Genomic DNA, 13,791 nt, shown 5'->3' on the forward strand with positions numbered 1-13,791 from the left:
TTGTTTTAATTATGTATGTACATCTTAGTCCCTATTTTTCTCATACATAACACTTTCCCTCAAATTTTCCAGTTTTACTTTGCTATATTTACATATCAACATCACTGTAAACAGTGATGTTGATATGTAAATATCAAACTTCCTTTGTTCCTCATTTTTGTGACTGTTATTTATTCACTAGTAACTTGAGAGTACTGTAGCTTTGGTAATGAGATATAACCAAGCACTTGAAAAATTTTCTCTGTTAGGGGTCTTGCATGGATACATTTGTTGAGATTTAGGAGCAGGGATTTCTTTTTTTCATCTTTTCTGTGCTTTTTTGTAGTCCAAACAGCAAATCACCCATGTAGATGGTTTAGTCCCTTTCAAAAGATTTTTGCCTGCAATTTAAAGGAAGTGGGGCTTCTCAGACATTGAGCAGGTTAGAGAAAAACTCTTGAATGAAGGCTGCCAAACTCTCTAATAACGGTTCACAGCTTGCTCGGACTCACCCATAGAGCATGTACTGGACATGGATATGTCATAAGAAATTTGAAGTAGTGTCTTTTTAGGGCATTCATAAATGTTGACCTTACTCCAATACTGTAGCCAAAGAATTTTTCTCCACCTGGTTAACCACAAGGAGAGAAGTTTACAATAAATTCTTACAACAGCTCTGGGTAACCATGCTGCTGCACTGCTGTTGCATCCATCGATCTATGTGGTACCTGAGCAGTTCTTGGTAGCCCATCTTAGAACACAGCAAATCTTCATTTTAGTGAATTTTTTCAAGTTTTAAGGTTTCAAGCTATTTTTAGCTGCTCTGTTAAGTAAACAACCCCTCAAATATATTTCAATATGAGGCAACTGATGTTATTTGTTGTCATTTCTTTTCATGTGAGAACCTGATCCCATGGGAATCTGTGAAGACACAGGGTCAAGAAAGAAAGGGCAGTAATTGGAGATGGCAGATTTGGTTCATTAAGTATTTATTTATTCTCTATATGCTGGTTTTTGTCAGCATCTTCACCATATCTGTTCCCTTTCTAAATTAATGTCGGTTCCCATCAGTGCTTTACCTTTTCTTTCTAAAGAATAAATAGACTGACAGCATACAATGGTAACAGAGCTGATCCGGCAATCTAAAAGAAGGCAGTGAATGTTTTTGTTGCTATTCTAAAATGTAAACTCCTGAAAAATTTATCTTTACAAAAAGCTAATTTGTCTTTTTTTTTTTTTCCCCTTATGCTCTTATAAAAATGGAAGGAATGTTTATATCATATAAGCACCATATTTTGGAATTTTGGAATCAAACTATTTTTTAATATTAATTTTGACTTAAGATAACTTATAACACTAAATTAAGATACAGAAATGATTAGTCTATAGAAAAGAAATAAGAGAAATAAGCAAAAAGTATATAGTAATATCTAGGTATTCAGTGCAAGCTTTAAGTTTTATTTCAGAGCCAAAAGGTTAAATACAAAACAAGTACTCCTAAGCTTTCATACATTTACATATTTAAGCTGATCCTTACCCCGTCTGATTTCACTGGCACCAAATCTACTTCCTGCTGAAATGTGAATATTAATCTCTACATGTGTTCCTTTTCTGAATGAAAAGTCATCTAGTAGAATTCCTTTTTCTTTAGTAAAATAAAAAGGTCAAGGGAAAGTTGTGCAATTTTTTAAAAAGATCTAACATATTGTAAATTCAACTAAAAAGCTCCACAGATAAACAACAATAATATCACAATTGAAGATTAGTACAAAATTCTAAAATGAATTAATAATTAATAAAAATATTTTTAAAAGAAAGAGTTTAAATTGGAGGTATACTTTGATTGTAATTATACCTTAGATATTCCTGTAACAATGAGCTGTACAGAAAGACTTCTTTCTGAATAAGTACACAAGCATTTCTAGTACAAATACTGAGAAATGTGCTCATTGAAAATGATTGTTCCTCTCCACAAAGTAACTGAAATATTAATGAAAGCAGAACAAGGAAAAATTAATTGAAACTATTGCAAATATTTGTAAAATTTTCTCTCTAATAGTTTCCTCTATTTTTTTAGCTTTGCAAACATTACTTAAGACATTGGACACTACAAATTTAAATAGGGAGAAATTGCTAGGACTGAAACTTCAGTGTAGACAATTATAAAAGTAACTATTATTACTATTTTTGCAAGACACTGATAATAAATAATTATGCTTAAATAAAATTCTGTGTTGGAAATCTTAAACTCAGAGTATACTTTTACAATCTCAATCTTTTAAGTAGATTATACATCCATAGGGGGTTTCTAGTTGTATTCTTTCTGAAGGAAGAAAACTTGAAATAATAAATAAATAAATAAATAAAAATACTTTTTAAAATATATACTTCAAGAGAAAGCTAAGGTTTAATTCAGCTTTGGACCCCATCTTCAAGTACCTTTTTCTTCTATTAAAGGTATTGTTTGTTATGAAGAAGATCTTGAGAAAATAGGCGTTTTCCACAAGTTGCAGACTCCCTTTACCAACTCATATATGTCAAATAAAAAATGATGGAGAACATTTTACATTTGTTCCAGGCCTCAATGCCTTTAAAGTTAATTTTGTCAGACTACAAAATTCTCAAATGGGCCTCAAAGTTCCAGCATACAGAGATTTATCTGCAGCATTTTTTAATTTGGATTAATTGCTTTTGACAATAAAATAAAGTCCAACTGTCAGTCACATAAAATTTCTCCTTCTCTTTAGAAAATTCTAGTCACTTGTTTCAACTTTCAGCTGGGGCTCCTCAGGATTATTTCCTTCTGGTTCTGGTTTTCTTCTGTCTCAGCTTAATATTGCACAGAGTATAAATACTTTTCTCCTCTGTAGATCAATTTATTTCTCTCCAAAATGAAATCTCAGCCTTTCTGCTAAGTTAAAATTCTCATAGATTTCTGTGGTGAGTTGCCCTTATCAAGAGCGCAGGAGGAGAAAATAAAATGTAGAAGTTTCTGGGACAAGCTAAGGCTAAGGAGCTCACTCACCAGTTACCACCTTGGACAAAGCAGACTTGAATTTAGGAAATTGACTGAATTTATTGCTAGTTAGTAACAGATCAGGATAGTGACAAATAAAACCAAAATTAAACACATTTTCATTTCACCTCTCTCTTCCCATGTTAAGCTTTATTCACAGGTCTCCTATCTCCTTCCTCTCCCCCAAACAGTATAGTAGGATGGGGAGTGAGGGTTGGGGTCAGTTCATAAATCTTTGTTTCTTCTACTCTCTCCTCACATTCATCCCCTGCTCCAACATGCAGTCTCTCCTGTGGAATACTTTCCTCCAAGAACTATTCCATTGTGTGTCCTTCCCATAGGACTTTGTTACAATGATTGCTCTAGCATTAGTTCTCTAAATGGAGTGCAGTCATTCAGGAAAAGACTGTTCCAGTGAAGCTTTCCAAGGCTTCCAAGATCTGTAACAGAAACTGGATAGAAAGAAAAAGGTACTTGAAGATGGGGTCCAAAGCTGAATTAAACCTTAGCTTTCTCTTGAAGTATATATTTTAAAAAGTTTATTTATTTATTTATTTATTTATTATTTCAAGTTTTCTTCCTTCAGAAAGAATACAATATATTTTTAAATTTCTCTTGTTTAAATTATTTATATATTCTCCCTTGTCCTCCAGCCACCCACTGCTGTGAAGGGCCTGGTTCTGTGTCCTTGCTGACCTCCCCACAGCTATGGGTGCTGCTCTTAGGTCCCCCACAGTCACCTTTTCTCCAGGCTGAAAAAGCCTTGGTATCTCAATCTCTCCTCAGAGGACCAATACTCCAGCTCTGGACCATCCTAGTGGCTCTCCTCTGGGTTCATTCCAGTGTAACAATGACTTAAACATCTGACAACCATAACAAAGAGGTTATCAAGTCCTTTCTATCAGTCAAAATGAAGTATGATAGGAAGTAGAAAACATTCTAAAATAGAAAAGAAAAAGACAAACCTCAATTTTACAACAGAAGAACAATCTGGGGACCAAGATGACTTATCCTTCTATAATCAAGACAAAGCTGTGCCACATATTGTAGAACATATGTTTTAGATACCAGAATTATGGTTCTAAATGAAAGTATATTTTACTGTTATGTTCATATTAGTGGAAAATAATTTGTGATGAATGCAGCAAAGCAGGAGAAAGATGACTCTTGACACCATAAGGTTTTTTGATGGGCAAGCTCAAAACCACTGATTTTTCTCCAGACTTCTGAAGATGAAACCAGAGTCTTTTCCTGCTGATATTGGACAAAACAGTGCCTTAAAAAAGACCTGGTCTTAGGAAAGTGGCATGCAAGAAACTGATCACTGTGCTTCAGAACAATTCTTCGTTCTTAGCTCTGCATGTTCCTTTTCTGTTTCTAGCCTGTTTCTAAGGAGTTAGCTATTTTTAGAGCAGCAGTCCCTGTGCTTTATATGTCCAGTTAAAATGCCTGAAACATTATCACATATAAATACTGGAAGTGAAAAGTCTTGGTTTCTAAAAGTTTAGTGTCAAACTTTCAGACTTAATTTACTTCTATCTATCCACTACAAAGGAAGTCTAAGCAAAAAAAAACTTACCATGTGCATAGATTTTATGAAGAATTTAGTGCAAGCTTGTAGCACCTGCCTCCATCCCTCTGCACATCCTCCATTTGTTTGTCTCCCTTAGTAGTTCTTGTATTGGCTCAGAAAACTGTCTTAATTGGAAAAAGAATATATATATATATATATATATATGTTATATATATTAATTCACAACATAGCTTAGAAACATAACAAAAGAACATAGCTTTAATTCACAACATAGCTTAGAAATTGCAAGAAGCTCAAGTTGATATTTTCGGGGTGTAGTGTCACACAGTAACCATAAAAGATAGCTCCTAGACAGTCTAATTTGGAATACTGAAATTTAACCTCCATTTGCTAAAATAAATTTAAAAAGAATAATGAATAACAAACCATAAAACTGATGAGGTAATATTTACTGAAATTAACTATTTTCAATGCCATTTGATAAGATTTATGTTTCAGCTTTTCTTTCCTTTACCTTCTGGAGTGAGAAGAAAGAATTTTAATGTAGTATTGTAGGATATTTCATACAATCTGGAATATATATTTCTATGATATCGAGGTACATGCTTTCATTATTAGTGTCATGTTTTTATTTGATTTCCTTTTTTTTTTTTTTAATGTAAGAAATCCTGAGCATATTATTTCTAGTTCCATCTATCAAGTAAGAAAAAAATGTGGTTCATTGATGTTCTGGAATTTTAAAACTAAAATTAGAAGAAACTTGTAAAAAGTTAATTGTTACTTAGTTTTTTTAAGAGCTTTTTTATTGTTTCTATTCCTTCAAGCAGAGAACAGTTTACTTTATAAAACATATTTATTAAACTCTGATGTTACTTTTTGCCACAAAAGAAACAAAATTTTAAACAAATATGAAAAAAATGTAATATAAATTAGATTTTGTGTTTATTTCTCATATTTATACATCAGTAAATTCAGAGGGTCATTTAAAAAGGAAAAACTTGCAGATTAGAAAAGTTCAAAAGAATTTACAATATCCTTATGACAAGTTCCAGATTATACCTTAGAGGTCTGAAGTAAGGCTTAGGTGGAATGGAAACAAGGTCTAATATTATGACCAAACTTCAGGGATTCAGATCCTGACCACTCCCACTCTCATAAATGTAGCACTTTTCAAGCATTCCTAGAGTTACTCAGAAGTGATGCTCTGAGCCTTGATGAAGATGAGTGTGTTGCCATCAATGTCCTGGTGTAATCCTAAATCGACTCTGCAATTTATTCATCCTGTCCAAGGAACTTGTTGTAAAAATGGTTAAAGAATTCCTGCTAGTTGCCTAAATGTTTTAACTCCACCAACATACAGTGTGCTTGGTTTCTTTCCTAGACAGCTGGGCTTAGTCTTTCTATTGCTGCCTAATGGGTGAAATTATTGCTTTTCATTACTGAGGAGATTCAAATTTTCTGAGCTCAAATTTCCAAAAATGCTTTGGTAATTAAAACAGAGCTAACCTTGAAATCAGAAGTGGACTACGTAGTCTTCTGAAGTTGCTTCATTGTGCAGTGAAAAGTTCTTTACCATGCAGTAGAGAAGTTAAGGGTTTGGAGTAATTAACTAAGAGAAACACAGACACAGTGGCTACTAAAGTATGAAGGAAACAGAGTTTCCCGTAAACCCACGCCAGAGTGGTGATGAGATTGGTGGATTTTTTTTTCCTTTTTAATTCTCTATTTTACCCTCCCCCAAAACAAAACAAAACAGACAAACAAAACAAAATTATAACAACCCTAAACCCAACCAAACAACTAAACCAAAGTCTGAGATTTCTCAATCTCTGTCATCACAGAGTAATGTCCTCTCTTGTTCCCTGTCTGAACTGGTAAATCTGTAACTATTTCCTAAGAGAGCATGAAAACTCCCAGAGAGGAACAAAAAATAATATTTCCTCTGCCTTGTAGCCAGAATTGCCTCTCAGTTAAGGTGTTTTCCTGCAAGACAGGAGATAGTTTCACTGGGAATTCAGTTTGGGTCTCTTGTTTGCTGGGCTGAGAGGAGAGGTATGAACATTAAGCTATTGTACAAGGGTAAGTAATTAGAGGTTTTTCCCCAGTATTTTAAAACAGTTCTGCTAAGGTTGCAAGCAGAAGCCCGAGCTGCACCTTACAGAAGAGATGAGGAGAAATTGCTGATCGTGGTATGAGAAAAGACTGAATATGTCCAAAAGCAGGGAGAGAAACCATGAGAAATTACCAATAGTGCTGTGAGACATTGACAGGTCATAGTTAAGGTGGAGCCATGCAGGAGATGGTTGGTCTTCAAGGGGCACATGGGGGCCTTTTGGGGAAAGGAATCTCATCGAGCCAGAGAAAATCAGTAGTATTGCTTCTAGAGAGACAAGAGGGAAGAATCATCTGAGTCTTTCAATCTGACAGATCCTGTTCTCCTTAAAAAGTGTCTTTATTCTCCTGTGAGATCTGTACTTTCCTAAGTGAGTGAGCAAAACTAAGTTCTTGTGTTATGTTTTTCAAGCAGACATTTTGCTAAATGTCACAAAAGCCACAAAACCTCAGTATCTTAAGCCAGTATCAAAAAAATTCTGAAATGAAATTTGTCGCCGTGCGCCTGTTCCTCGCGGCTAGCCCTAGGCACACGTGACAGCAACCTGCCGCTTTGGATCCTCCACCTCGCCCTTGGAGCTGTCCCACCGCAATGGAGCCAACAGGAAATGAGAGAGGGACTCTCCGGGAGTTGGGAAGGAAGGTTTATTCCAAGCCCGGGTTCTCCGAGGAGAGCCCCGAGAAATGCAGTGCACCGGCTTAAATACAGAAAATCACAGGGGTGGGGAAGGCACAGGACAACCAATGGGATGGAACCAGGGAGTGGCAACCAAATGGGGTGATCCAGCCAGGAGCAATCAGAGGAAAGGCGGGAAGGGACCCAGCCAATCCCCAGGCTCAGGCCTCAGGGAAATTGGCATGGGGGGGTAGGGGTGATGGACAGGGCTGGTGGCGGGAAGGAGCATCCAATCAGGGGCTGTCTCCAGGGCAGGCAGGGAAAGGGTTGTATAACTTGGGGGTAAACAACAAGATGGAAGACAAGGAACAGGGCCAGGGGAGCCATTTTGGGAAAACAGAACTGGGGTACAAATAACTGAAACCTACATAAACAGGGTCACAACCTCACAGAAATTCCTTTCATTCTAAAATGTTACAGAACCTAAATTTCTCTGTGAATAGTCAACCAAGAACCTTAGTTTAGAGATCTTTAGGGAATCTGGGTTTACAGCTATCTGTTTATGCACTTGAGATGTTTTGAATTTAACCTTAATCTCACACAACTTTTGCATATTGATTTCCCACAAGAGAAGCATGCCTGTGTGTTTTGTATTTTTTAAGTTTTTCAGAAAGAGAACAATAAATACCTGAGCAGGTATTCTACTTTGTTAAATATTTATCAATGCTTTTAGTATTTTTGTTAGCTGTACTTTTTAGTGCTTCTAATTTTCTTTTACTGAATTTTACTTACAGTTGCAATATTTTTTTTCTGAATGGCTTTGTCTTTCTCTTCCTCTTCCTCTTTCTTTTATATTTAACACTCTTTTGTCAGCTTTTGTATCTAGCTGTTTATAAAGTAAATAGTAAACACTTAAGGAGATAGAACATCTGTTTTGTACTAGATAATTTCATTTTAGTGCCTGACAGCCTCAAAAATATGGCTTAGAAATGTTATATTGGCACATTCTTCACTTGAATTGAACATGGTAGATCAAAGAGAAAGAATAACTGCAAATTACAGCTTCCTAATCTTCAGGTGTTTCACCCCTGTGCAAAATAAGGACTACTAGATGCGAACTGTAATTCATTTCTCTGGAGAACTTAGCACAGCAATTTTCTATTCTTCCCTCCTTCATGCTTTTATTTAGATATTAATCTCATGTAATGTTTCTTTGAAAGTCACCCTTCTGTCCTGTATTCCTGAGCACATGGGGACATACTATGCAGGAGAAGGGGGAGAGATTTTGCCTTTTTTTTTTTTTTTTTTTTTTTTTTTTTTTTGGTGCAAGTTAAGTATTTCACTAAATGCTTTCCATTTAGAGAAAATATCAGAAAGTATTTAAAATATATTTAAATTTGTTAGTGTATTTGACAGTTGTATGTATGGATTTGATGGAAAAAACCCCAGATTTTTTAGATTTTTTTTTTTTTTTTTTTTGCATTAAAGTAATCTGCTAGGAGAAATTATAACCAAAATAAACAAAACAGTAAAGCAAAGCAGTCTATGATTGGAAACCAGATAACTAAAGAACTAAATTATGGATAAATAGTATTAAATGCCATATGGATTTCTTTCATGCTCCTAAATTCATTGTCATTATGTTACACTAAAAATTCGTAAATGTAAAAGGTCAACAATGGCTATGAAGAGAAATTAACCTAATAATCATATGTCACTTAGACAATGGGCTATATATAGTTCTGTCTTTTTGTTTTGTTAAATATTGTGGTTTATATCAAGCAAAAAGGTTTATATCAAGAAAGAAGGCAGAAGTTACATGAATTATGAAATAGTGATAGATTTCCTTCTGCTGATAACACAAAAATATTGATCAACCCATACCACTCAAAGAAGTATTATTTTACAACACAGCTTTGAAAATTCTGAAAAGAAATATGAAACATGCAACATGAAATATGAATATGAGTATAGATATGCATGTTGATATGAATATCAAAGTGTTTTCACAAAAATCACTAAAGGAAAGAGAATAGTAACTGTCATAGAGTGAAGGAATTCACCCAAGTGGTGGTCTGGATAATTGGTAAGGCATAACAATGTCATGTAGTTAAAACACTTTGTAGTTTCCAGGCCTTTTCCTAAGGCTACTCTTTAACACTTTTGTCTCTCTCTAGAAATGCAATAAAGTGGACTGGGGACAACCACACACGTCTCACAAAAGCAACCTACCAGAGTCATTCTCTCATTTTTTTTTTCTGCCTTAAATATTCCTTAATTACTTAATTTTCTTTTAAATATCTGTATCTTTTTGCTAGTCTCTGCATAATGGATGAACTTTCTTTGTGGTCATAGAAACAATCATCTCCTCTTCCTACTTCAATGTCATTTTAGAAGGTTTGTTTAGTTGCCCTAGGCTTTTATGAATTGAACCCAGATGTCTTTTCTCTTTGGAGCTGTTGCACATCCTGAACTAAATGTGTCCCTTGTGCAATAATTGAGTGGAAGAAAATGTTTTACTTCTATGTTGATATCTTTCAGGGCTTTTTACATGCTAGTTGCAAAGGCAGTTTTATTTAGGTACAAAAATGCTTTTCCATAATAAAAAGAAATACAATAGCAAACCAACCAAACAAAAAAGACAAAACCAGAACCCTCAAAGCCATAAAAATACCAAGTTAACTAGTTAAAATATTCCATGGCTTGGGGCATTTCAAGCTCAGAAGACCAAAATAGAAATAACTTAGAAGTGGCTCGACAATGCTGCCACACACACTGTCAATCAGCCAAAGCCTGGAAACAGCCACCTGGCTGCACTCAGTGCTCCAGGAGAAGGAGGACTGCACTGCAACAGTGAATGACAGTGTGCACTATTCCCTAATTACAAAGCAAATTTATTTGTTGCTTTTGGCTTCTGGCAGGATGTTGCTCAGCTTAACAGATTTTGTGTCTCTCACCTCCTTTTACAAAACACCTGTGTTCTCCAGGCTGGTGTATTTGCTGCTCTGGCCTTGTTTTTGGCCACATGTCTCACCTATTGGAAAGAATTGTGTGGGCCTACTTTAGGCTCTAGAATCCTCTTCCTAACAGCAGCAGACTTTGCATGTGTGTTAGTCTGTCCCTGAAAAGATCTGAATGCTTGGAAAACAGTTCACAATCTCAGGACATCAAGTACCAAAACCTTGCCACACTTCTTTTTCTCAGTCCATTTTAAAGTTTGCCTAACTTTTTCTGTCAGTGGTTCTTCTCAATGCAGAGAAAGAAATCTCTTTAACTTGGAAATTCTTAAAAAATATAGTATGAAATTTTAATCCCACTTCTATGATACACTCCAACAGATAAAACTTATATTTTTTGTGCAATCTAACATCTTGATTTTTGTTTGCTTCCCTGTTAGTCATCATGTTGTTTTAACTTTAGGGAAAAACAGCAAGCAAAAAAAAAAAAAAAAAAAAAAAAAAAAAAAAAAAAATAGACCTATCAAAGGCCCTCTTTTTGCAGATGATTTTCTGGTAAGAACAGTGTCCATAATCACGCAGATAATGCATTTAGTTTAGCTCTGATTTTAGCTAACAGAATCTGACAGCCTTTTGCAGAGTCTCTTGTTCTTAACTGTGCTGCAGCAATGACTCTATTTTTATTATATTAGACATGATACTGATATATTTTAAATGGCCTAGTAATTACAGTAATGTCCTTAGGCTACTGCTAATTTCAACTTCAGTTTTCATCTAACTTCACTTGAGTGTATGTGTGCATGTGAAAAGGAAAACAAATGGAATCTTCCAAAGTTTGTCAATTTAAAACCACTTCAAAATAATAATTCCTAAACAAATGCTTGGAATAACCAAATATTGCCAAACTGACAATAATCAAACACTGTTTAATTATAACTGCTTTTCAATAGATAAATCAAAATGAATCATAATTCCTCAATATTTTTTTTTCAGATCTTGACTGATAAATTATCAATAGGGTAGAAGGAATGTATTAAATTAATTAAAGAAGCAATGTATTAATTAACTAAATCAATTATCTGGACAGAAAACAACGTCTAATAATACACAAGCTACTTCTCTCTCTTGATAGAAAATATGTTACAGGAAACTTTAAAAAATGAAATTGAATTTTTATTCTCAGATAATAAAGTTTAAGTGATATATATATAAAGAAGGAGAAAGAAAATAAAAAGAAAAAAACAATTCCATCAAGCACCTGGAACAAGTTACATTAGCCATGGTAAATATCTGAATACAAAATTATTTTTTTTCTTTTCCTCTCCTTCATATATCAAAGTATATAAAGGCTTTTATATACTTTATAAAAATAAAAACTTGAAAAGCAGTTTCAATGTACTAATTTTTTGTACTCAGCTGGAATCTGCAAAGCTGAATAATCATCACAATTTGTATTCATGCCAGTGGTGTTTGCTTTTTTTTTCTGAATAATAACCTGAAAGGTTTTTTTGCTCTTTCTCCTTTTCACTGTCATGTGAAGCTCCTCACAACAAAGCAAAAGAAACGTGAAGCAATAAGGGGAATGTACATTCAGTCTCTTTGTTTTCCCTGTCTTTTTAAATGCAGGATGTGGTTTTAATTTTTCAGTCTGTCCTCCAATGTTGTTTAAAAAAAATTAAAATAAACAGGCTCTCAGATCTGTTTGTGGTTTCCCACATATATAATCTAAATATGGATGTGTTTGCTGACTTGCAATAACATTACAGACTCCCCCTGGCACTGTTGGATCTCCCCTGTCCCCCTATGGGAGAAAGGTGTTATGTCTTTACAAATATGTAGGCAGATACGTAATGAGCATCTGGTAGATTTTTTTTTTTTTTAACTGAATTTGCTGTAGTTTAAAGCAATTAAAGAATCTTTTATAGCAGCTATACAAACCTCAATCATGAGACTGTTAGTTTGAAGAAACCTAGGAGAGAAAAAAAAAAAAAAAAGCCAGAAAAAATAAAAAGGAAGAAAAACTAGTTAGCTCTCAATGCTTTTTTGGAAGTATTTAGGCATATTTACCTTTCTGAGGTACAGGCTCAATAATAGAAATTTAGGGACTTATTCTGTATCACAGGGAATATGTCCTTTTCCTTTAACAGAGAATAGTGAGTCACTACTACAATTTTCTTCAGATAGTAACTTAATTGAATCGGAAGTTGGGAACTGAGAAACATACATTATGGCCACTCATTTTCTGCTCACATAATCAGTTTAAAATATTTTTACTGAGGTATGAATATAAAACCTTCAGTACTTGAAGACCTCTTTAAAAGCTTATCTGCTGTGACACTGAAATAAAAAGAGAAATTTTTTCAGAGAAAATGCTAAAGGAAACCAAATAGTATGGGTCAACTGTGATTTGTGGAGATACAAACAGGCTACTGCAGGTATTCCGAACCTTAAAGAAAAAGAAAACAAACAAACAAAGAATCCTTAACTCTTTGTCAAAGGTTGAATTAAGCTATAGCTTAAAGACTTCATACTTTGTATGCCTTCCTTACAAATTTAGTTCTTTCTGTCATAGAAATGCTGCAAGTAGAGAGAGCTCCTGTCCATGGCATCCCTGGTCTTCTACACTGAGCTGTGCTTCAGTACATGAATAATGTATGTGTGTGCGTGTTCACAGCCTAAAGGTCATTCCAGGAGAAAATGGATTCTAAACTGACTAAGACATGAAATGCTTTGCAATTAGGAATGTATTAGATGATTATTAAGTAACACATTCATAGACAAAGATTATGTTTAGGATGTTGATTGCCTTAGAATCTGGTGCTGAGCAAAGACCCTGAACCATTCTAATAACCATTAAAAAAACATGGGTGGAAGAAGGAAGGAGTAAAACTAAATAAATTTATGATCCTGCTGTTCAGATGCCATTTGAAGATCTGTATACCATCTTGTCATAATTTTTCACCTTCACAACAGCTCAAAGTCTTTTTGTTCATATGTTACACTATTTCTGTTGGCAAAAAAACTTCCTAATTCACAGAAAGATGATATCAATGATCCACATTACTTTCCACTTAAGAAGCAAAAATTGCATAAACATCTAGATATATCTCCAGGGGGGAAATATTTTGTAATCCCTTACATAAGTTAGTTGTTTTGATATCCCCAGTTTGTGACACCTGTGCCTGCTTGCAGATGTGTATTTAAAGCCAGGCCAGGCAGGTCCTAAAAGAGCGTTATTATTTCCATCCCATCCAAGAAAACAAGAACAAAGTTTCTTATAGATTTGTATAAACACAATTTCATAAGTACATTTTTGATGCTGTTACAGATTATACAAATAGGGTAAATAATTAATATTTCTGAGTGAGTGGTTTTTGGTTTTGTTTGTTTGTTTTCATTTTTTCTTTTTTTTCTGATATGAAAATTTTGGATCAAGCCAAAAAGACAAATAAATAAAATTAATACAAAAATTGTCCATGCATGCCAGTTGAGGCATTTTGCTTCGATTTTTGTTTTGGCAAAAATCCAAACTTTTAGTTTTTATAAATGTTTGCAAATTTTTTGAATCAGGGAATTT

The sequence above is a fragment of the Zosterops lateralis genome (genome assembly GCF_965231275.1).
Source record: "Zosterops lateralis genome assembly, chromosome: 2".
Taxonomy (NCBI): Eukaryota; Metazoa; Chordata; class Aves; order Passeriformes; family Zosteropidae; genus Zosterops; species Zosterops lateralis.